This window comes from Amphiprion ocellaris, chromosome 9 (genome assembly GCF_022539595.1).
Source record: "Amphiprion ocellaris isolate individual 3 ecotype Okinawa chromosome 9, ASM2253959v1, whole genome shotgun sequence".
NCBI classification, from domain to species: domain Eukaryota; kingdom Metazoa; phylum Chordata; class Actinopteri; family Pomacentridae; genus Amphiprion; species Amphiprion ocellaris.
The window spans coordinates 21,941,323-21,966,221 of NC_072774.1; the positions used below are offsets into that span (position 1 = coordinate 21,941,323).

The following is a 24,899-nucleotide window of genomic DNA, read 5'->3' on the forward strand; positions in this document are numbered from 1 at the left end:
GAGGGTGACTGAACAGGTTGTGAGCACATTGTACCTGCCCATCTGTGTTTGTGTGTAAGTGTGTGTCCTTCTCTGACCACATGAGCATGCCTGCTTGCTTATATGTGCCTGTGTCACCCCACCTGAGGCTCAGCCAAGCTGTGTGAATTCTCGTCAATCTGTGAAGTCTGCCCTATGGTTTCCCTTCAGGCTACAGTGTAATAGACTGGAGTTGTGCACCATACACACACCATGTGGCCAGGTCAACAGCCTTCAGCCGCAGCATCTATACGCATGGCCAGCAATCAGGAATGTGCAAATATGGATCAACCAAGGGCATTGCTGCGAGTGGCTCCCCTCCTGGTGTTGTTTGTGTCCTCTCAATCTTGTATGCAGCTTTGGAAGTGAAGCCAGCACTCCCAGATAAAAGCAACACTGTATCTATGTAAATATTGTTTTTAATTTGAAGTATTCCAACTCATAATTTGATTTATTTGTACACACTGGTTTTTTTGGCAATGTTATCCACCCCAGAATGTGGGGACAAGCTGAGAAATGCTGATCACAAAGAGGCGTTGTCATGGCCAGGAGATAAAGCATGCCAACAGTAAAGCACTGCAACTGATTCATCTCATCTCTATTTCAGTTGTCCTACGCAGGTCTTGTTGCTATGTGAGTTGCTATGATTGACCAGCAGGTCTCACATCCGTACACACAGCAGATTCCATTTCTGTCTGAATTAAGCCATTATATGAGACGCAGTGCTACAAAAACTGGGGTCTCGTTCATCATGACCTCTGAGTCACAAACTGCAGAAACTATTTTAACAACTCATGGACTGTATCGTAAAGACTGTCATTAAACAGCAAGAACTGGTTCGAAAGAATAGGGCTGTTTGGTAAGATGCCTTTAAATGTAACGAGTGAAGTCCATTTTCACTGCTCCATATATGGGCACATTAAAGGAGGTGTCATTCTCACTACTATGGAAGTGAGTAAGTCTTAACTGATCCCATCACAAGAGCCTGCGGGCTGAAACAATAGCTGGCAAATTATGCACTGGGAACACCCAAGTAAGTAGCATATGGATTCAGAGAATTTGGACTTTATTATTACAATTCAGAGAACATAGAGTACATTTCATGAAACTGAAACGTACGCCCACGGTGTATCTGTCAGTGTACTGTAAACACTGGTGCACCAAAAACATGTTGTATACAGCAGGTTTTTGACAGCCCACACATAAATGTGCCCATTATCATCAAGAAAAGATATGCGCAATGACAACACATTTTCAAAACGTTCCCCTCTGCCCAGGAAATAGTTTCAGCACTATCTCTGGGAATTATTCAAATGTCACTTGCATTTTTCTGCAAGGCATCGTCTTCCTCATCAGCATCAGCCCCTCATCTAGTGTGCATTAGAAACAGACCCCAGTGTAGGTCTTAGTTCCTGTCCTTACTAACAGCTACACTGACAATGAGGCCTGTTGGCATTAAAGTATTGGTTAACATTCAGCCAAAATGCCGCTTAACAACTCCATTGTGGCTACTAAGCCCTGTATTAAAGCACAGATAGCATGCCAAGACAGTTCTCTGCATGCTACATTAGACAGACATGCTTTCACTCAGAACCCTGCTGAGCAGGGAAAATTGCAGACTACCTGAAAACAACAAAAAACCCAATTTCAAATATGCAATTACATTTTCAGTGTATCCTGGAAACTGATTTATAATAACAAATGTGAAGGGGTTATCTGTTAAAAATCTATCAGTGATTAGGATTAACAGGGACTTTAAATAAGAACAACAACAAAAATAAGAAGCCATGTCCATGTTCAGTAAGTATGTGTCAGTTGAATTTAAGTACCATGGTAAAAAGTCTGCCTCGGGATGGATGAGGCTGAACTGAGTGAAAATGGTATAGTGAGGGAGGAAGACGACCCACTGTTCCTGTCAGGTGAGTTGACACACGCTCACAGTTTTTGACAGTGTTTTGTTACGAGTTTGCATAACATGGACACTCACCAATGGCCAGTAGGAGAACTGACAGCGCAGGCAGCATGTGCGCGCACGTGGAAGCATGTGAATGTCCTGTATTTGTCTATGCTTGCAGAATGTCTGGTAAAGTGTACATTAGATATGCAACTGTATGTGTATATGTGTGTGTTTGTGAAGGTGCGTCCATCTCTGTCAGTTTTCAGAATGCAGCCAGCAGTGTGCTGATGGCTGAGCTGCGTGGATGACACCTCCTGTTGACAGTGGGCTCGGAGCGAGGATGCTAGTCATAACATAACAGCAGGAAGGTGGGAGGACATCACCTCCAAGCACACACACACACACACACGCACACGCACACAGTAACACACCATGACACAGTGTTAAAGTCACATCAAGGTCCTTATTTAGATTGGCTATCATCTCTGACCTCTCTCTCTATCCTCATTAGTCGAACGAGAGCCTCTGCAGGCCTGAAGCTGCCGCAGGCCCACACACAAGATGTCACAATGCTTCATCAGTGCTACAGTAACTAATGCCTGCAGGTTTCATCCTGCTCACGGATGCTTTGTTGTGCCATAATTGACTGTTTCACTGACATTCGATCTGGTCCTTTTGACAGCCTTTGTCAGAATCCAGAAATAGTTTCCAAATAAACTCATCAATATCAAGCTTTAAGAATCAATTTTTGTTAATATTTCAGAATTTAGGTGAGGTGGTTAGTACACCTGGCTGGAAAGATTTGAAACCAATAACAGCAAGCATGATACAACATCAGGGCAGACTGCTGTTGTCACTGGAGAAACAGTTGGAGGTGCAGAATGACTGGAGAGGAGGGCATAACATGAGCGCTGATACAAGAGGCAGAAATGGGTTCAAATCAGGCCTGTGTCACATTTCTCTCTCTTCAAATTTAGCTTCAATGTAAGTCCCCATTCAACGCCCCCCCTCCTACTCCCACCCCCTCCACCGACCGACACACACACACACAAATACACACACACACAAACACACACACACAAACATAAAATGCCAAAGTGAAGTCTACAGCCCACTCTGTTTAAATGTCAGAATGTCAAAATGTCAAATGCCTCTCAAGTATGACCTCCAATATCAAAATGAAGGTTGATACAAGCATTATCTAAGGACGTCATCTACCCTTATTTACGGCTCCCATCCAGCCTGCCAAGCCTCTAATTATTAATCTTATCATGGATGACAGACAAAATGGCAAATTTGTATCCTGGCTGGTCTTTACCTGAAGGACAAAACCTTTGATGAGCTCTTCCTGTCTTTTAGTCTTTGTTTCTAGTTCTGTTTCTTTTTCTTTGACTGCCTGTCTCAAGTAAATTCAAGTCAGGTCAAAGAGTCTTTATTAGCATGACCAGCCCTGTGGCTAAGTGGAACATCAGCAGACTGCAGGCATCGCAGCGCTGCTACATAAACACACGCATCAGGTGTATAGAAGGAGAAGGATTGTGCTTGCTGTGTGTGTGGGTGTGTGGGTGTGTGTGTGTGTGTGTGTGTGTGTGTGTGTGTGTGTGTGTGTGTGCAGTTTGATGCATGTGATCTAATATTATATGTTATAATCCAGGCTTATATTTAGCAGATTAAATAATTAAGCACGCACAAAAGGTAAATGTGTAAATGTGAGAGTATTCTCGCCCACACACGTCTAGCTCACTTTGATAGGCAGTTGCATTGTGTGTGTCTGTGTTTCTATGTGTTAGTCATGTCTGAAAGGAGGAAACATCCACAGCAAGTCAAGAAGCTGCTTCAGCTCCTGCTAGAAAGAGAGAAGAGGTGTTGATTGACTGAACTCATTCATTACTGTAGAAAACTAGCGGATTAGCATCTGTTACATCATAAAAAGGTGTCTGATGGGAAAGTTAAAACCCTGTAGTTGGATTATTGCTGGCTGCCATCAGACACCAAGGCCAAAATTTCACACTTTTTGAGTTGTGTAGTAGCTTATGAGACATGCTTGTATTTCGTTTTTTAATATCCCATTAGCTGGGCAATAATTAGTAGATGCCATTAACTATTGGAACCCTAAATCATGATGCAGAGGCATTTCTGAGGGTATTCCTGTCACGTTTGACAGAGAGTCAAAGTCTTGATATGCCAGTTTCTGTTCTGCAGACTTCATGAAATCAAAGTAACTGCTCACTGAGAGTTTCATTCATCTGTCTCTCTGATGCTCTTCATATTTTCTATATATACACTAAGACCATTGGCAATCTGTATTAGATTTTGAACTTTCCATAATAAAGTTGAAGGATTTACTTGTGATTTACTTGTGAGCAGTCAGAAAACAACAATTATATGTGTTTTTTTCTGTTTGATACATAAATCATCTATATTTCCTCCTCATTTTAATCAACTCTGGTGCCATTCTTAAAGTCGTATCTAGACTGGAGACTGACAGGCCTAATGGTTTGCCACTCAACCAGCCTCAGTCTGTCCAGCTGGCAGCCTTTAAGGTTGTAGTGGGATGTTTTGCTCTACATACAGTATATGTTCCCAGGAGCCAGTATGTAGTGACTACTATTAGAATTGGATATATTCTAACCACTTCTACACTGGCTTCAGGGATTTTTGCAGCTTGATACAAGGCTGTTTTATTTCATCACACATTTCAACAACTGATGCGCTGCACATTTTAGTTGCCTTCCTCAGTGGCTTTATGTTGGAAACTAAAGCAGCTTTTATGAGTGTTCAATCTCTAATAAGCACCTACCATCCTCATAATGGCCTAATGAGCACAGACAAGTGCGAACAGAGTTACATACTCTCACATATACACACATTGCTGTCAAATATGCCATGAAACACATTTGCTCACACACACATCCAGGTGGTCCCATATGCTCCATGTGTCTCAAGCCAGCCTACCTATTAGAAAACCAATCATGGTCTGCACCTGGGCCTATCAATGGTAGAAACCTGAAGCAGCACAGACTAGTTTTCCTACAATATGCTTGTTTACAGTCTGGAGAAAAATCTAGAAGAAAAATCATGAATATGGTTGGAAATCCTGAGAAATTGGCCTGCATTTGGTTGATTGCTTATATGTAAAAATAAATGGTTTGTGTCAGGCAGGTATGCTTTTATCTATGTGACGGTGAAATAGAGAGAATTTAACAGTACAGGGTGAAGAACACAATTTATATGCTTTCAGAGTACAAATACCGATTTTACCGACACTTTAAAATCATTGATAAGAGAAGAAAAGAAGAAGGTCAAAGTGGTCAACAACCTCTTTGTGTTGCTACATTTCTGTAACAACAGAGAGGAGAGGGTGAGATATTTGTACATTCAAAGTTAGATTATGGCAAATGCAGGTGTCTACACAAAAACATGAACACCTGTGCAGGATAATGCAATCCAGCATAGCAGCCCTGCAACATCTGCACATTATGAATAGATACCCTTTTGGTATAAGCCTCACAAAGATGGTTCTTGCAAAACTTTTGAACTCAGCTATCAGCAGCTATGTGTTAGCCCGTCAATCTTAGCTCAGAAAACATTATCTGAACTATGCTTGAGGTTAGTTTGCAGTGCTGAGCCTGAAATTGTAGAGATATCCTAAAATAGCCACTGAGCGAAAAAAAAAAAAAAAAAATCTGTATATGTAATGCTGACATTTCCTCTGGCGCCATAATCTGGGCAAATTACAAAGATAAAGATATTTGCCCCACTGGAGGCAAGTAATAACCTTCACAGCGTCAAAGAATTTAATCTTACATAGTCAAGCAGTCGTGTTTTTCTATTCCAAATTTAAATCACCATTTAAATGCCTAAAACTTTAAACATTGGACCTGTAATGATTTGTTAAAAATTTTGTGAGCAAATTATTTACAGAGTAAAAAAAATGCTCATGACATCAAATCATCTGAAACGTAAATGCAGAGAAACACGTTGGACACTATAGATTTTTTTTTTTTAAAGACAGTAAATAAATCTGACTTCATAAAATCCAGTCACCTTACAGTAACATTAACCTATCAGTCTGTTGAATTAGTTAAACAATACAGTTTCATCTGATTGCTCTGCTTTGTTGTCATGAGCTTTTTGAAAAACTTACCAAATGATTGTAGCAACCATAGCATTTAAACAGCTTAAGCAGTTTGTATCAAATAAAACAATTTATGTACTTCATCTTTGTCTGGATGTGATGCAATATGTGAGCAGTTCCTCCGTTTTCTTTTTGAAATGCATTGTGGGAATAGAATATAACATAGGCACAAAAATCAAGTGCAAAAATGTGCATCTTAGCCGTTTTTACTATTCTTAATTTTCTAAAGCTAGCTTTGAAACTATGTCATAATGATAAAGGACACAGCTTTAGTCTTGTTTTATAACCAGACAAAAAAAATCTTTCTAAAAATACCCTCAAATATTAAACACTGACTAAATCTAAACACGTGAAATATAATTAATAGTCTCCATGTCCTTGGTGACGCCATGATAACTAACTGCTGACCTCTAATTATCCTGGGCTGTAAATATTGTATAATTTCACACTGAGTCGTACCATTACAGTGGGGGTAACACATCCATTGCTAAATACTGCTGATAAGAGATGACACACACTGACGCCTCCGTCTGCTGCTGGGTCCCTTCTCTCACCTTTCACCTGTCTCTCAACATGCCATCATCGTCACTTCCACACACAGACATCCACACATATAGAAACCACAAACCCCCTAATGCGCCATCCAGCAGAATCACTTTCACACCCAACAGGGTCAGCGAGCGGGAGTGAGAGCGAGAGACAGAGAGAAGCTGAAAGACATAGCGGCAGAGTGATTAGCTTGACATCACACAAAATAAGGGAGAGACGGGAGAGGAGGTGGGACAGCGTAAGAGAAAAATGAAGAACAGGTGAGAGTCACGGAATGAGAACAAAGCATATAAGACCGCAACAAAGAGAGTCAGAACAGAGGCATGGAGAGAAAGAAGAGATGGGCAGCCAGTGCTAAAAAAGCAATGGAATGTGGAGACATAGTGAAGGCACACAATGAAAATCAACACTGTTTCATCATTATTTGAACAAAGAGAGAGAGAGAGGAAAGAAAGAGAAGAATTCCTTCATGGCCAGGGAAAAAGAGCAATAGATAGAACGTGCCCGGAGGATATCACTATATTTATACTCTACTATGCCATTATTTATTTCGTTCTCTCCTTCTCTCTCCTTCTCCCCTGCTCCATTTGACGGGCCTGATTTTTAATAACATGCACATCTTTGTTCTTCTACTTGATTAAGGGATGGAGATTGGGAAGACGGTGCTGCAGGGGCCAGTGAAGACCACACTCCTGAATGGCAAATAAACCCACCTCCCTCTCTTCCTTCCAACAATCCCTGCACTCGCCCTCAACCTCACCCCCCTCGTCTTCATTCCATCATCAACTTCCCCTCTTGTGTTCTCTCCCCTTCTTCATTCCTCTACCCTCCCTCACTCTTTATCTCCCCCTACCCCTCATTCCCCTCTCTTCACTTCGTATCCATCTCCATTTACAGAGGACATCATCTATTCCACACATCTGCTTTTTCATTTTGTGGGGACTAACAGTGCTAGTCACTGTTAGGACTGGGAAATATTCCTAAAATCAGTGTGTCTATTTTGGGATATAACTACTGATAAGGAACTATTTTGAAAATCACATAAAACACTCAAAATAATGATCACAGTTTAAGGTATGCTTTATTATTATGTTGTTATAACAGACAGAAAGCTTTTTACACATGTAAAACAAAAACCTAAAATAAAATCCTTTCAAACAGTCCGTGAAAGATTATTTAGGTTAAAATTAGTGCCTCTTAATGCCATGATCAAAGCAACAACCACATGCTCAAGGTGAAGGAAATAGCTTCGGCTGTGGTGAAAACATGTTAACTGCCCATATAAAAAACATAACAGTGTAGGCTAAAGCTAGTTAGTCTTGGTGGTACTGTGCATAATGCAGAGGAAAATGTACGATCAAGCTTTTATTTATAAAATGAAAAGGAAATAGCGACTTGAAGCACTGTTTAAATCTCCGTTTGGACAATAAAGCAGACTTCAGGGATGGAGACAAACTGATAAGTTTGGCAAACGTAGTGCTATCTTATGTAAGTTTGTTTGACTGGGGCTGGTGGAGTGTGCACTTTCTCAAATCTAATAAAAAGGCAGGAGGGAGCTTCTAATGTTACTTGAACTCATATAGTATCTGAAAGTTGTTGATAAACAGTAATGCTGAATAACAGCCAAGCACTGTTTGTCATGAACCTATTATAATTTTGTCTGACTGACACACTTGAAACTGACAAATTAAAGGTTTAAATATATTTGATCATCCTGCAGAAGTAGATGTCATTTTTTTTTTGGAAAAGAGAAAAGAGACATTACCTTCTTACTCTCTCTTCTCTACTCCTCCGACTCATCCTGCTGGTAACAATCCAATCCTCAAGCCTCCTTGGCATATTAACATGACAGCCGTCAGCACCTCTATGCAGCGTGGCCTTTGCGCTGTGAGTCTGTAAGTCTGCACGGATGGGTGTGTATCTGTCAAGATGTGTCATAGCACGTGTGGTGCAGTCAAGTGTGCTGAAGTTGTGAGTGCAAGCATACAGTATATGCATCAAGATTTTTTGCATGAGTTTGTGTGCAAGGAGTTTTCCCTCTGCCCTCTAATTTAGGTTCACTGTGATATTTACCCCAGCACGTTTACTGACAGGTGTAGGTACTTTTTATTTATCAAATTAAAATGTTACTCCAAAGTCAGTCGTCATCTTACAAGTCTTCATTATTAAACATGGATCTATGCAAAAAAAAAACATTTTGATGGCAATACTTCTGAATTTTGAAATACAGTGGCAGTTCACCCGAATTTCAGTTGACACAAAATAAAAAGTATTAATGAATTAAAGATATATATAGATTATAGATTTTCACCTAGTAGCATTAGGATGCAGGTAGCAGTCTAAGCTACAGATGTAAAAATTCAGAACTTGTGTTTAACAGAGGTGGGGGTTAGAATTGGAGGGGGGGATTAAAATTCAAACATGGAAGATTTCGTACAACACTAAAGTCTTTCTAAAGTCTTTCTATATGTGGAGTGAGGTTGTGGAGCAGATTGGAGGTGGAGCTCCAAGCACGACCCAGTTTAAAAAGCCGTACAAAAACATGGTTTTCACGTGGTACGTGGAGGAGGAGGGGCTTTGAAACAGGTATATCACTGATTATTTATCATTTGTTTGTTATTTATGTTCTATTTTGTTTGTAAATATGTACATAAATAACTGAGTGACTGCTGGTCAAGATGGAGAAGGGGTAGGAGTAAATAAGCTTATGCTTCGTCCTACTCCTTTTCAGATATGTTGGGTTATTTTTTTGTTGCTTTGTTTTGTTTGTTTTGTTGATGTTTTGAATATTTTGATTTGTTTTTGTGGCTTTTATATTTTTCTCACATGTCAAAAATAAAAACCTTCATTCATTCATTCATGCAGATATCTTAAAATCTGGATGTTTAACAATAAAAGCGGCATGGCAACTAGAGCAAACTAGAATATATTAAATTAGAGTGAGCCACATCTCTACTAGTTAATTATGAAATGCAGGACTTGTTTGTAATAGATAGTTTCTTATTTTGTTTACAGAAGGATCTAAATATTTCTTCAACCGCTGCTCTCTGCCATGTACTGTGAGCCTGAACAACACACAACTGTATATGTGCATGAATGTGTGTCATTACCACTGCCTTCTTAGAATGAACTTTATCCTTCTACAATATGTCTGAGTATCATATCACCATATCACATTCAATGCATTGCTTTACTCACCATCCATCCATTGTTGCAAATTTGTTACTATTATCATGCACTCCGCCACTGTCTATCTCTCACAATCACTCCTTTTTTTTTTTGCTATTTTGCATATCTGTCTCCCTGTGATGCATTTTCTTCTCTCCCTTAAGCCTATAATACATGCGTGGCCACACACACACACACACACACACACACACACACACACACACACACACACACACACACACACTCACACACACACACACACACACACACCGGATTGAGGATGTGCTGACACAAGGATATTTTTCCTTCCGCATGAGCCTTCTCCTCTAAGCTTCAGGTCAGGACGGAGCACATAGCATCCACATATCAGTATCAGCTTCAAGACTGAGTCTCATTCTATGAAACTGACAAATACACAAACGTGTACACAGAAAGAAATGCACACACATACGTAGTAGTGCAGGCACTGTATGTTTTTGCCATTATCCTTGACTTTCTCTGGAAGCGTCTGTTTTCACCCACAACATTTGTTAATAGTCATCCTTCATTGCCTCCTGGAACAAAGGTGGAGGGCAAAAAAGGGCAGATGAGGGATGGAAAGAGAAGGAGGATCTAATGGTGGTGTTTTTCAATTGGGTTGATTTATGGCTGGGTTACCATTGTTCTACCATATACTCCAGTGGGCTGGAGGAAGCAGACTGGGCAGCTCAAGCTGAAGGAAGCAATAGAAGGGGGAGCAGAGGAGAAAAAATACCAAACACCAGAGCCACAGGAAACATGCAAGAGGAAGGACTCAATGCAGAAAATTGCAGCCAGGCTTTCAGGGTGAAGACAAGCAGGGCAGAGGAAGATAGGAAAGAATGATGGAATTAAAGAATAAGTGAGAGAAAGATAAAGAAAGGCAAAGGAAAAAGCAGAGGGGGCTTAATGAATGTAAAGGCTATAACAATGAGGCGAGGTAAATTGTCCATTAACTCAAGAGTTTGTCATGCGTGTGTGTTGCCCCACCATAACATTCCAATTTAGCACGTTACACTCTGATGCTTCCTGGCCACAGACATGCAATGCAAGGCATCTTTATGATACCAAGTTAGCTTGAAGTGAAACAAAAGAAAGCGACTGAGGTGGACAGATAGGATGCAAGACAACATTGTGACGAAGGAAAGAAAGGGAGGAGAGTAACATGGAGAAAATGTAGTGGTGGAGGAGAGATAAGAGGGGAAGAGAGAAAAGCCAAAGAGAAAATATTGAAAGTTGAGAAAGAGGGCAAAAGGTGGAGAATGGATAATTCACCTGGAGAGTAGGAAATTCACAGTGGGAGGGAGATACCATCAGTTCTTCAGATACAGAGAGAGATAGCCACTGCAGAGGAACAGGATCGAGATTTCAATGCAGACCCAAAAGGAGCAGAGAGCAACGCATTATCACACAGCAAGAAACACAATTATTACTTTCGACAGCCCCTAAGAGAGTGAAACAAACAAAAAAAAAAAAAAAAGAGTGAGCTTGGGCCACTAAAATGCTCTGAAATGACACAATAATTTGGTGGCAGAAGGGTGAACTGGAAGAGGGTTAATTTGGTTTAAATGATGTGTGATGAGGAAGATAATGATGGAAAGAACAAAATAATCTTTTACTCTCATGCAGCCTAACTAGCTAAACTGAGTCTGTCACATCAATGTCAATTAAGCAATTCAACAATGGATATGGACAATGGACATCGAAAGGCAGATATCAGTTATTTTTTAATGAGTTAAACAAGTGCTCAGCAATATAAAAGGCACCTCATCCTATAGAATATTGTCACAATGCAGCAGCTTATATTAATGATGGCAAGAATTTGGCTGCGTTTTTATACCATGAACCAAACACGAAAGGACACCTGTCATTAGCACTGATAATCAGTCAATTTGGTGTCTAAGTAGCTTGCAGTGCTGTGCCAGGTTTGGCCATATGCTTTGCTTTAGCACCTAGCCCACTAGCATGGCTTGGAGTAATGTTTCCTGGCCAGGGTCTTGGTAGAGGGACAACATTTATTTACCTACAACGGCCTGAGCAGTTCTGACAGATGTCAAGTCAAACTGATGAGACAAACGAAGAAGTGATCACAGTTCAAAGGACATTCATCAGTTCAGCCAAAAAATATTAATATGAGTGTTTATGTAGGGTTTGTACGTGCATGCACACATTTGCACTACATCTGTGTATGCGTTGGGATGTTCCCAAAGCGTGTAGGAAAGGAAGACAGACAGACAAACACTGTATAAAATGGATTAACTCACTATTATGGAGGAGCTGTCAGATGCCTATAAAACCAAAACACATTTCCCCTCCCGTCTCCCTTTAACCAGTGTTGCTTAATCTCCACCCCAATCCGCCTCAGAAAGGCTTGAAGGCTGTTACTGATTCCTCTAATGCTTTCAGATGAACTCTATGCTTTGACATGTATTCAGCTAGCTAGAAAAAAACCCTCAAAGAGCACAGCCTAAAACACTGACAGGAAGGCAGTGAAATCTGTGCATTTCGCCCTCAGTGATTTGGGGGAGGGTCGGTTATGCACAGGGTTATTCATAACCAGCAGCCTGCCATACTGGAGGATATCAAACTGCGGCGCATGTATCAGCAATCCAACAGGCAGAGTTTCTAATCACACCATTGCAGAGGGACGCACGGACGGTAAGGTGTTAGTTTGTACTCTCAGCCTTGGGGGAGGCAGTGGGTTAATATTCCAAGTGCCTACAGATGAGATATGATTTGATATGGAACTTCTGGGAGTTATATAATTTGTTACAAGCTATAGTGAACATTATCATCAGTTTGTTTCAGCAACTGAACAGAGAAAAACTTGTCCCTACAAAATAGCAGGGAAAAAGAAAATTATTATAATGGCTTTCTCAATATAATTTCTTAATTTGCAGACAAAATTCATTCATGTCATTTGGTGGTTAACAATATAATCGGTGGGTCATTTAGAAACACTGAGAAATGTATGAAAATACAATCCAGTAGGTGATCTCTGGTATTTTCATGTATTCATTTTCCTTTTAATCAGTGTCTCCAGTCTTTCTCATCACTGTGTGCATGACTGAAAGAAAATGAGCACTCCAATGGTAAATGCTACTGCGTGAACTTGCTTTGCTTTTTGATGCAGTAAATGACAGCCACAGTTCTTTTATCAGCATGGTCTCTTGCTCTCTAATGAGCATCATACCTTCAGCCTTGCTTTGCTCGCAAGCAGACATTGTTCATGTTTATTCATGTTATGCCAATATGGGCCACTTCAAAAGACTGTCCGGTTGGCACTTTCAAGAGAGTTGCTCTCTTCCTCTCACTCTTCTCTCTCTCTCTCTCCTGAATTACAGTAGTTCTCCTTTGGCCCAGCCTGCTGCACCTGTCTCCCTGCCAGGACTCAAGCTTTATTTACTGTAAAGCTTTCGCACAGATAAACACAGCAACTCAGCAGCTGTCGTGTATGCACACTCAAATACACATGCACCCACAAGACACACACACAAGCTCACTTGTGCACACTCATGCTCTCAGACGTTGGCTTACGATCAGAGCAAAACAAAACACGGCTGCTCGGGGCTCTCCTGTTTGTTTGATTCCTGTCTTTCTTTGTGCCGATTGTTCTCGCTCAAAACACCATCCTCACTTTTCTTCCACTTCATTCTTAAATGCTTTCCTTCCATCCTCAATCTTCTCTTTGCAACGCCATGTGTTTCTGTGAGAAAGTCCCGGCCTTAACTGGAGGAAGTTGTCAAAGAAGGCAGAGGGAAGGATAGGCAAGCAGAAACAAAAAAATAAATTATTAAAAAAATCGCCCTCAAACCTCGTCATGACGGCTAATCAATATGTTTGGGTTTTCCCCCTGTGGCTGGGGCCCAGGTGGTTTGAAAAGTGAGCCCAATGGAGCTTCCTCTTTCCTCTGTGAGGGTATGGAGAAAACCTGCTGCCCTAAGCCTGGCAGATTAGCTAGCCACCAGAGGACTTTACGCCTTTTCTGCTGAGCTATCTTATTGCTATTTCCTGTTCCCCACACCTCCTCCCCTTTGCTTCCAAAATCCATTCAATAAAGAAGCACTGGAGCATATGGTCATAGACACACTTTGTTAACATATTTTTGAAACTCCGTTTTCTTTTAAAATGGATTACTGCACACCAGTGTTTTGATGTCAAAGTCATTGTGGAAGGGTAAATGAGGTTGTTATCATAGCGGCGGTGGTCTCCTTTGAAAGGAGTCCAGTGTTTTCTATGGTTCACAGCAATACACTGAGTGAGATGGGCACATGGATGATGGCCTACAGGTAAGCATTTAGATGAATTACACACACACGCGCACACACACACACACACACACACACACACACACACACACACACACACACACACACACACACACACACACACACACACACACACACACACACACACACACACACACACACACACACACACACACACACACACACACACACACACACACACACACACAGCAATCATCCAGATACTACACTGATCTCTGCAGCAGCATGTCAGCTCCAAACAGGCCTTATTGCCAAATGAAAACAAAGGCTGCATGTACACTGCTGACACACACCATCAGTCACAGATAGCCTACAGCTGCAATGATTACCTGCTCTATGTAAATCCACTGAGCAATAAGACAGGTTATCCCCTTATGAGACAATGTTGTTATTATCGTAGACACATTATCACCAGCAAGTGCCACTGGCCAATTGCTAGCAACTGTTTGTCTCATTGAGACTAGATGGCAAAATTGGAAAATGGTGATATCAGGAGGCCAGTATATGCAATTCCTCAGGCAGTGCAAATGAAGGCTGCATGTTTTCTCCACATTTTTCAGAGTGAGCAAAAGTCTGACTTCATTAGGAGAACAATGAATCTTCAGTGGGAAAACAACATGTAATTGCCATTTGGTTTCCTAGTATTTACAATAGTTAGTGCATCTCAAACAATTAGAATATCATGAAAAAGTTATATTGTAATATTTTTAATTAGTTATTTCAAAAAGTGAAATGTAATATATTGTAGGATAATTGCACATAAAGTAAAATGTTTCAAACATTCTGGTATTTAAATTTCTAATTACTATCACCGACAACTTCAAAAAAAGTTTAAAACATATTTTAAAATATTAAAATATTTAATTTCCAGTTTGAGTAAATTACTATTCAAACAGTATAAATGCAATCTATCTGTTAGTCTAGTTCAGTGCAGCCATCCACAGATATGAGGCTGATGTGAGACTGCTGTAATAAAAGTTGTCCAAAAGATGATCACTGACTCCCTCCACAAGGACGGAAGGCAACAGAAGGTCAATGCTGAAAAGGCTGGTTGTTGGCAGAGCGCTGTATCAAAGCATACTGATGGGAAGTTGACTAGAAGGGAAAAATGTCAGAAAAAGGGGCACAAGTAACAGTGATCACCACCTTGAGAGGATTGTCAAGATAAATCAAGTCAAGAACTTGGAAGAGCTTCACAAGGAGTGGACTGAGGCTGGGGTCAGTGCATCAAGATCCACCAAGTACAGGCCAGACGTCTTCAGGAAAGGGGCTACAACTGTTGCATTACTAATATCAAGCCACTCCTGAAGCTACTACGTCAGAAGCGTCTTACCTCTGCTAAAGAGAAAAAGAACTAGACTGCTCAGTGTTCTGAGTCCTGTTTTCAGATGAAAGTAAACTTTGCATGTCATTTGGATATCAAGATTTTAGAGTCTGGAGGAAGAGTGGAGAGACACAGAATCCAAAGTGTTTGAAATCCAGTGTGAAGTTTCTGTATCCTGTGATCATGTAAGGTGCCATGTCATCTGCTGGCGCTGGTCCACTGTGTTTTATCAAGTCCAAGGGCAACGTAGCCATCTACCAGGAGATGGTAGAGCACTACATGTTTCCATCTGCTGACATAGCTCTTTTGGGATGCCGAGTTCCTTTTCCAGCAGGACTTAGCATCTGCCCACAGAGCCAAAAATAGTACCAAATGGTTTTCTGACCAAGAGATTACTGTGCTTGATTAGCCAGTCAACTCTTCTGACCTGAATCTCAGAGATGATCTTTGGGGTATTGTCAAGACTATGTTCACCTTAGCATCTGAGCAGTGCCTGCCATGCTGCACTGATGCAGTATCCCATGGTCCCAAAGAAGAGTCCCAACCAAGTATTTAGTGTATGAATGAACATATATTTTAGAGTTTGGACATTTCTGTATTGTAAATCCTATATTTGATTGATCTTAGGAAGTATTCTAACAATTTTTAGGTGTTACATTTGTAATTTTCCTGAGCTACACATCATAATTATCTAAATTTTAACCAAAAAAGTCTTGATATTTTTGACTTTATGTGTAAAAAGTTTACCATTTTCAATTAAATTACAAAAAACAGCAACAAAACTCTTACTGTTTGAAATGCACTAGTGCTTGAATTTCCACTAGGACAGAATCAGATTACAAATCATTCTGTGATATATTTTGCACATATGTCTTAATTGCACCATTAAAAAGGCTATATGTAACATTTTTACCTTGATTCTACCTGCTCAGCACCACATAAACCAATGACACATTGTTAGCGACTAGCTGGTGAGCATATTGGATAATCTGGCAGCTTAAGTGCCAGACATCTCCTTTAGGAGTTTGTGGATGCCAAAAATATAAGAGATCAAATATTAGAATTAGATTTATCTTGTGGCCAGAAACATGTCTCCTTAATACTGCTCCATATGTGCTGGTTGTTTAAATGTACAGCTATTTTCTAACATGACTGCCATATTAAGTGTTGTGTTTCAGACCTGTTGCAGCTGCTTCTGAATGGCCAAAACAACCTGTTAGTAAAGGTTCAGATGCCAGAGAATACAATTAAAGTCAATATGGCACCTGGTATTCAATACCTACAATCTACTACTAATCTCCAGTTTCCTCATATCCAATACTAATACTAGTACTAATACCAAATGCTTGACAACTCGAATCTTGTTTTTAAGTAGAACACAGAACATGCTGTGTCCTAAGTTATCTTGTTGAATTTCTTACACAGTTTTTTACTCATGACCTGCAAACAGCAAAGAATTGAACAATGAATATAGTACAAATTGACATCAGATTTCGAAACAATGCAATTAGTAAATGGCAAAGGTTGTAATTTAGAATTTAGTGAAAGACATTGATTATTGCATCTACAACACACAAAAGTTAACCATGACATTTGCTGAATATACAGATGAAAACCCCCAATATGCTTTCACTATGTCTGAATGCAGACGTTTAACACACAAGAGCAGCACACTACAGCTCTAATATTCACAGATAACCCATGAAGACAGAGACAGAAAAAACACACACAAGCATGGATAAACATAGCACACACACACACACACACACACACACAGGCATACAGCTACACAGGCTACGTCTAATATCAATACCTTGTCATTGTTCTTGTGTCCCAGTGTAGATATAGGCATCACGTCTTCAAAAGTCACTGCAGCAATTCAGATAAAAATACTTAAAATACATGAGCTTCAGACTTTGATTCCTAAGCAAGCTTTAGCTCAGGAGGACTTGGAATAAAACTAGTCAAACAACGCTGTGGATTATATTGAGTACTGCTGAGCCAGAGAGACAAAACAGTTTTTCATTTTAACTGAGCCTCTTGGATAATGCACTGAAATTGTTTATCTTTAGTAAAGTAAAAAAACTACTGCCTCCAGGGAAGTTTCTATCTCATTTCTATCTCTTGGTGTAAAAGATGCTACTGATTACCTACCATTTTACACTCAAGCTAATCTGAAAGTTATGCCTCAAAAAAAGCGATGATGTAGATAATATTTTACTATTTAATGACACTTATGTGGAAGTACTTGCGGCGGTATGCAGTAGCTTGGGGTTGTCATGGCAGCCAAGTTTTTAACTCAGCAGAAAAAATCATGCTATTTATACGCCACATGTTGGTTGAAATCTAAAGCCAATAAAACCACAAAAGAGTTAATAAATCCTATCTGTTGTATTCTTTTTTAAATTCAGTTATGATGACATGAGATGAACCTATTAGGAGTTTTATGTTTTAGTGAGTCAATTGAATATGCAGTACTTAAAAAAGCAGTAGCCTGTAATCCCATGCTGTAGCACCATTCGGACATGCAGACAACTGAACTGAAACTATCTCGCATGTTATTACTTCTGATTGGTGGAGAATCCAAGCTCTTGGCTCACAATCCCAAAACACTAGTGTTTTGGAAAGAATGACACAAAAGGCAAAATATAGAATTCGTGACCAAGTCGAACCTTAGACTACATTTTAGGAAAGCATTTTCATGAGTGAAATTACCTCTCAAAGACTCTTTTTGAGAGGATGTATCAGCAGGAAACCTGAACAAGTTGGACACCAGATTCAAATATTATGAATGGCCGTTATCAGTTGTCATCACTCCATTAGTTATGATTCACATACAACACACTGCCCCTACTGTTAGACCAGAAGGTGTTTTACTATCCATTCTGATTATAGTAAAACAGAATGTTTATTTAAAAACATGCATCAGTTAACTGGTGGTTCTAAAATGACCTCAAGTATCACCATGCATGGGTCTCTGTCTCTGTGTGGCTGTATAATGGGCTGGTGACCTGTCCAGGCTGTACCCTGCCTTTTGCTCTTTCTCATTAGCCTCTTTCAGACATGGGATATGAAACATTGCTGGCTTTATCAATTTCTTAAAGTGATGGCATTCTAGTCATTCAGACATAGGGCTCTTTTCCATTAATGTCCCTCATGTACACACGCAAAATCATTCATGTGAGACTAGACGATACACTAAGAGATGGAGAAGGTATGGACACGGCAGCACAGTCACACTGTAAAACAGCAGCTCAAAGGTTCATTTTAGTCAAACACGAAACCTTTTCAGTCCCTCGTCATATCTGAGGTTTTCAGTATTTCCAAGGAACTGGAGCTCTTTTCAGACATGCGACATGGACAATGAAGTTCCTCGTGTTGTTCCATGTGTAAATGTCTGCAGTTCACTCTCTTTAGAGATACTCGTGGATCAAGCCGATGTCTGATGCTCCAGGCATGCAATAAAGTAGGAAGAAATAGTCCTTAACAGCTTGGAGCTAAACAGCTATTCTGAGTGTGACAGCTCACCTGTCTGATGTGAAGACATGCAGGCCTATACAGTGTGACTTACCATCAGTTCCTGTCTCGGACTAATCTGCTTTCCGTGCTCTCTCTGTAATAATTTCTAATTATAAGAATTAAATAAGAGATGAATGAATATTGGTGTTAAAATGTGTAAAAATTCATTAAACCACTAAACACAACCCCAAGCACTGCTTGCTTGTGCTTACCTATTCAATGTGGTGGTTCGGTTCACACTTGTGCCATGTTGAAAGTGATACAGAAATGTTACTAGGTCCAACCTATGGTGCATGTCCACAGGATGTTTTAACATGCAAAGCTTCCAAACACTGAACATGATGCTTTTCAATGGGAATCAAAGCAGGAATCATTGTGGCTCAAATATTGGCAGCCTCAGATTGGAATGAATTTCAAAACAGTTCGACAAAATGTGCGTCTGAAAATATTTGAAGAGGGAAAATAGATATGCAGTTGCTGACTTATTATATTGTCCATGTCAGGGATCATTTATGATCACAAGTAATTAATGAAATTATCGTTATTGTGATATGTGTCAAACTCTCTTGCTTTTGAGATTTTGAGACTAAACTTCATCTTTCTGTCAAAATCATTATACTCATTATTGGTGAGTCTATTTAATATGGCCTGTGTACATAATCTGTTTCACCTGTGAAAGTAAAATAAATTGTAAGCTCTTAGAGTATTATTTATTTATATTTAAATTATCTGATAGTCTTCTATTAATGACAAGTTGCCTATATGATCAGTCATTTCGAGACCAACAGAATTTGTATGTGTCCAGATTTACATGTTGACTGCTGCTTATAGTAATGTGAGATGTGTCTGTTGTACAAGGCTTTCACAGGTATGACGTTTCAGTCTGACGAGGTTTTTGTCACTCCATATGGAATGTAACCTAGACTACAGGACTCTTTAAAGAGACGCCTTCATCTCATCCCCTGGAAGCTGTTCAGTTTAAAGAAGTAGGACATAGAGCTTTCCATACTCTTATACTACTACTTAGAATGTGCAGAGAGGAAATGACTTTCTGTTTACTATCATGTTAGAAATAAGATCTCTTCTTCTTCTTCTTGGAGAGAGAGATGGGAGCAGTCTCTCTCCCCAAATGCAATGACAAACTATTATTCGCTGTATTGTACACCATACTAAACTTACCAACGAACCAGTAGTGTGTTTGTTTTCTTATTTAGGACACTACCAGTCAAAGCAGTATTTTACAATCTACTGTAGTAAAGTTTTACTTTTACAGACATTTCAGGTTGTAATAGATGTGAATATTAGGCTAAAAGAATAAAAAAAGACATGGAAATTGTGTATTTTTGCACTTTCTGTGATGCTTTTAGATTAATGTTGGTTGTAAAATATGAAAAAAGCCTTCCCCAAATCACTTCACACAATGCCAATACATTGCTAGAGCATGACTATCCATTATTGGGCCAATATGAAATTCAGGCTTGTTCCCATTCCACAACTTCTACCACAGTGTTCATTCAAAGGAGTAAATATCTAACAGGGGCTGATCCACATAAAGGTCAGGACCCAAATTTCCCAACAAAACGTCACACTGTACTAAGATTTACAGGTCAACCATGGATTTCAGTGTAATCTAGCTAAGCCGTGTGATGTCTGTGGATATGCTGATAATGAACACCATTACTGGTCAGGAAAACTGCTCAGCAGGATCAGCAATGAAAAATTACAATGTGTAACACAAAACTCACAAGACTGGCAATTCTGTTGCCTGAATGCTTCTTGATTTTTTTTTTTCCAAACAAGAGTATTTATGTAGAATTGTACCAGAGTGGAGGAACACGACAAGACTGCTTTCACAGTGCTTCACTTCTTCTGTAATAAAGTACAATGAGCTTCTTCTGTCGTCAGACAGTCTGAGGTTTTCAAACATCTTCACAAAACGGTTTCCCAAACAATGGATAAATTGTGCAACTGTTTACACTGATAATAAAATCTTAGATCACAACAGTCATTGCTATAATATGCTCTCATAAGCTTTTTATCAACATAAAATGACAATAAAATTAAACCAATTTTTCTTATTTTGCAGCATGACTCCCTCTGGCCTCCTCAGGGGTCGGCAGACAGGTTTGATCAGTGATTGCAGGATGACGTCCCCTGCTGAGACTCCATTTTCTAGCTACAGGCATTGCCTGCTCAGCAACTGATTAGATTAAAAGGCATGCTCTTTCACTTTGAAATTTATTTTCTGATCTTCTGATAAAAGGCACTGACACCATTTGACAGATAAATTTGTTTTGTGACCATGAGGCTTGCAAAGACTTGTTGGTGTGCAGTACTTGTAGACAATACAGTGACATGTTTTTCTTAGTTCGGTTTTCAGCTTTAAAAAAATGCATTTGTTAATAAAAGTAACTCTTTTCCAGATTGACAGAAGACATTAGAAAAAAATGCCAAATTTATCAAGCCAAGCTACTGACTCACTTTTTTATTTCTGTCTAATTGGAAAACATTTTCTATTTTGTATTTAATTATTCTGTTATGTAACTTAAGGTTAATTGCACCTACAAATGAGCTTACCAGGGTTCACTTCATTGAATACAACAAGTGAATGAGACAAGCTGGACCAATCATGGCTAAAGCTGAACACACGATGGGCATGGTGACATAAGCTAACCCTCTGGTAAAAATCAAGATACTGACAGACCTAATGAGCAGTCATGCCACCATGAAAACAACACGCAATGCTACCCAGAATGCTTTTCTTCATTCTCCCTACATTCTTTTGGGGACAGGTCCTGAAAAGACCTCAAATCAGCCTTTGGCTCTCACACAAGGCAGCAGCAATCCAACAGCGACACATTATAGCTGTGACTTTCTGAGCGTCCGCCAGCCAGCTGATTAGGACAGGCCAGGTCAAGACTGATCACCTGAGTCTCAGACCGTATTACAATTACACTGACAGAATGCTGACCTTTTCTACTAATGCTAATGCCAGAGAGTTTTATTTCTGCCTTTAGTGTCATCATGCATGTAGATACTAAAGTACTAAATAACCACGAATGCTCAAAATGGTTACAGTAGCAGTACACATAGACAAATGATCCCACTTTTACCCCAGCTGACGCACATTACACACATTGCTTTTATCTTCTTGCAATCCAGTCCTAATGACTCCATTAACGGAGGGGCCATTAGCAGCATTCACTTTATGGCCAGCCAAACAGCCCAGCCGGGAGCACATTATGGAAAGGGCATGTGTGTCCTAATGTCCATTTCTTGTCACCCTCCTAACACACACTCACTCATACACTCACTCAATCTTTCCCCTAAGGCCAGCTAGCCTGAAGCAAGCAGTACTGGGCAAACGACTAAGCAAACAGGACCATTTTTTGTGCTCCATTAGGCAATGGGGAGCAAAGGTTTATTGCAGGCTGCAGTGCCTCGCACTGCTGGTCAAGCGGCGGAGGATTGAAGGCAGAGGAAACTGAAGTGCTGCTCAGTGTTTGAAGAGATTTCATATCCCAAATTAGCCCAGTTCACTCCAGACCAGGGACTGTCCAAGACACTTCAGAGGCAAACTGCCATGCAAGAGGCATCATGGGGTATGAAAGCTAGACCAATCACAGTTCCAAGTTTATGAGAAAATAATATACACAGTGTTGTAACAGTCTAGCTATTATCTGATCCTGATATAACACCATAAATTAAGTCTTTTATGACTAGAATAAAGCACTCACTGCTATACTAAGGCATAGTTAAGAAAGAGTGCCTATTCACACCAAAAAATTGCTTGATGATGCACTATGTGAAAATGTGTTTTTACTTAAAATAACTTACAGGGAATATCAAGCAAAGACATTACAGGCAGAATCAAAACTGAATTCAGAAAATAAAAACATGAACCAGTGATTAGAGAATGCAACCTGATGAGACAAATGAATTTCTAATCTGAACTCATTCTTATGCAGATGATACTCAATTATATTCATCTATAGAGACAAATGAAATCAATTAGTTAGTCAAACTCTGAACATGTCTTAGGGACATAAAGGTCTGGATGACCTGTAACTGTCTTAATTTAAATGAAGACAAAATTCAAATTATTGTATTTGACCCCAAGCACCTCAGAAACACATTATCTAACCAGATAGTTACTCCGGATAGTATTGCCTTGGCTTCTAGGTCTACTGTGAGGAACCTTGGAGTTATTTCTGACCAGGACTTGTCCTTTAACTCTATATAACTCTATAAAACAAGTCTGTAGTACAGTCTTCTTTCACCTGCGTAATATTGTCTTCTTGCATTTTCCAGAGATCCCAGAAGTAGAATAGCAGGCAAAGCCTTCAGTTATCAGACTCCTCTCCTGTGAAAACAGCTTCCAGTTTGGGTTTGGGAGGTAGACACCTGCTCTACTTTTACAATTAGGCTTTAAACTTTCCTCTTTAATAAAGTTTACAGTTTGGGCTGCTCACTATCGCCTGAGATGTCCCATAGTTATGTTACGACAGGCTTAGACAGCTGGAGGATTTTTCATGATACAGCGAACATCTCTCCCCTACTCTCCTCTCTCTTCCATACAGTTGTACACCACCATTACATGTCACTAACTTTGTGTCTTCCCCAATGTTCTGTGTTTCCTCTCCGGTGTCTCTGAATATGGAGCTACACGTCTCTGATCTGGCCTCACAAATCTTGAAAATGTTCATTGTTCTCTTATCTATTGTATGCGTGTTCTCCATCTGCTATCCTGCTAGCCTTGCCCCAGCCACTCCCCCACCCCTATTATCCCTACACTCACTCCCACCAGTTGAGGCAGATAGCCACCTTCCCTGAGCCTGGTTCTGTCCAAGTGAACGGAACTGAAAGAACCAAACGGGCACAAACCAGGGAAATGGGAATCACTAAAATTCAATGCTGAAGGCTATTTTATGAACCAATTGCATTTCTTCCATGATTTAGACTAAGTCAAGTGAAATGACTGGGACATATTATATCAACACTGCATAGTGCTGTCATGAGAAGACTCAGAAAGAGGAGGTCAAAAAATGTGAACACGCAATTGTTAGTTTGTCACATCATCTCCATAATGCCTCTCTGATTCTACATGTCTGGACTCAATGAACGGAGTGCATGTAATCCAGTGTGGATGTTTTTTGACTGGAGCAGTACTGGTTCTACAGAGTGAGTCATACAGCTTTTTTGTGACCATGGGCAACAGCTGTGGAGGGCCTGGGCCAAAGTTCAGTTAATGTCACTAAAGCAACCGCACACGGCACGTACATGAAACCTCCTCTAGATGACAAATCTGATGCTCAGAACAGAAAGTGAAATGAATGGTTGCCAACTAGGTTTAGGGCTGTTTTAGGCTGCATGTTTGTACTGTGTCATAATTCATTGATTTTGTCGTTTGGCTTCAGCTCTGGTTTGTTACTTGGTTTGTCTTATAATCAGTGTTCGAGTGTAGTGCACCACATGTGTTTAACCTAGTAGTTTACTTACATTTTGCAGCGGCTTTCTGGTACTGCTTCTATTTTATACATGGTCGTAAATTAGCTAGTTAACAAACGGAAACTGCAAACAATTTTCAACCGTAAAAGTTAAGTAATGAACAGAAGCCCTTTGAAGAGTCCTGCCTGCGTTACCTTTCATCCTGGCTGCTGTGAAGGCATGCCACCACCACACACCTCAGTAATCCTGCTTGAGGCAATAACCCAACCTGGACTCTAGTTTCTGGAAAGTAGGTGTCTGACTGATTGATGCACATTTTATACAAAACAAATCTGGCACTCCTTTCACTTTCGCATGAATATTTTCCTTTTATCACTTGTTCATATATGACCTGTGAACAAATGGGCACTTTTTGCAACAGACTGAGGGGTTGTTGCTTTTTTGGCTGATGTGTTACTTTGTGTTTAATGTATTATTTTGTCTTTTTTATCTGTTTTTTCCCCAGAGTAGTTTTAATTGCTGTATGTTCTC

The 24,899-nt window shown here is 40.0% G+C and overlaps 1 protein-coding gene across 8 annotated transcripts in view; it reads right to left on the reverse strand.

The window, feature by feature from the left end:
* grik5 (glutamate receptor, ionotropic, kainate 5) overlaps positions 1-24,899 on the reverse strand; it is an 85,894-nt gene that overhangs the window by 52,675 nt on the left and 8,320 nt on the right. For 2 of the 8 annotated variants that reach the window (XM_055013678.1, XM_055013677.1), the window contains one exon: positions 11,064-11,132. The exons of the other annotated variants lie outside the window; for them this stretch is intronic. The gene's annotated coding sequence lies outside the window, so the exon portion shown is untranslated. The remainder of the gene's footprint in view (positions 1-11,063; positions 11,133-24,899) is intronic. 8 annotated transcript variants of the gene reach the window in all.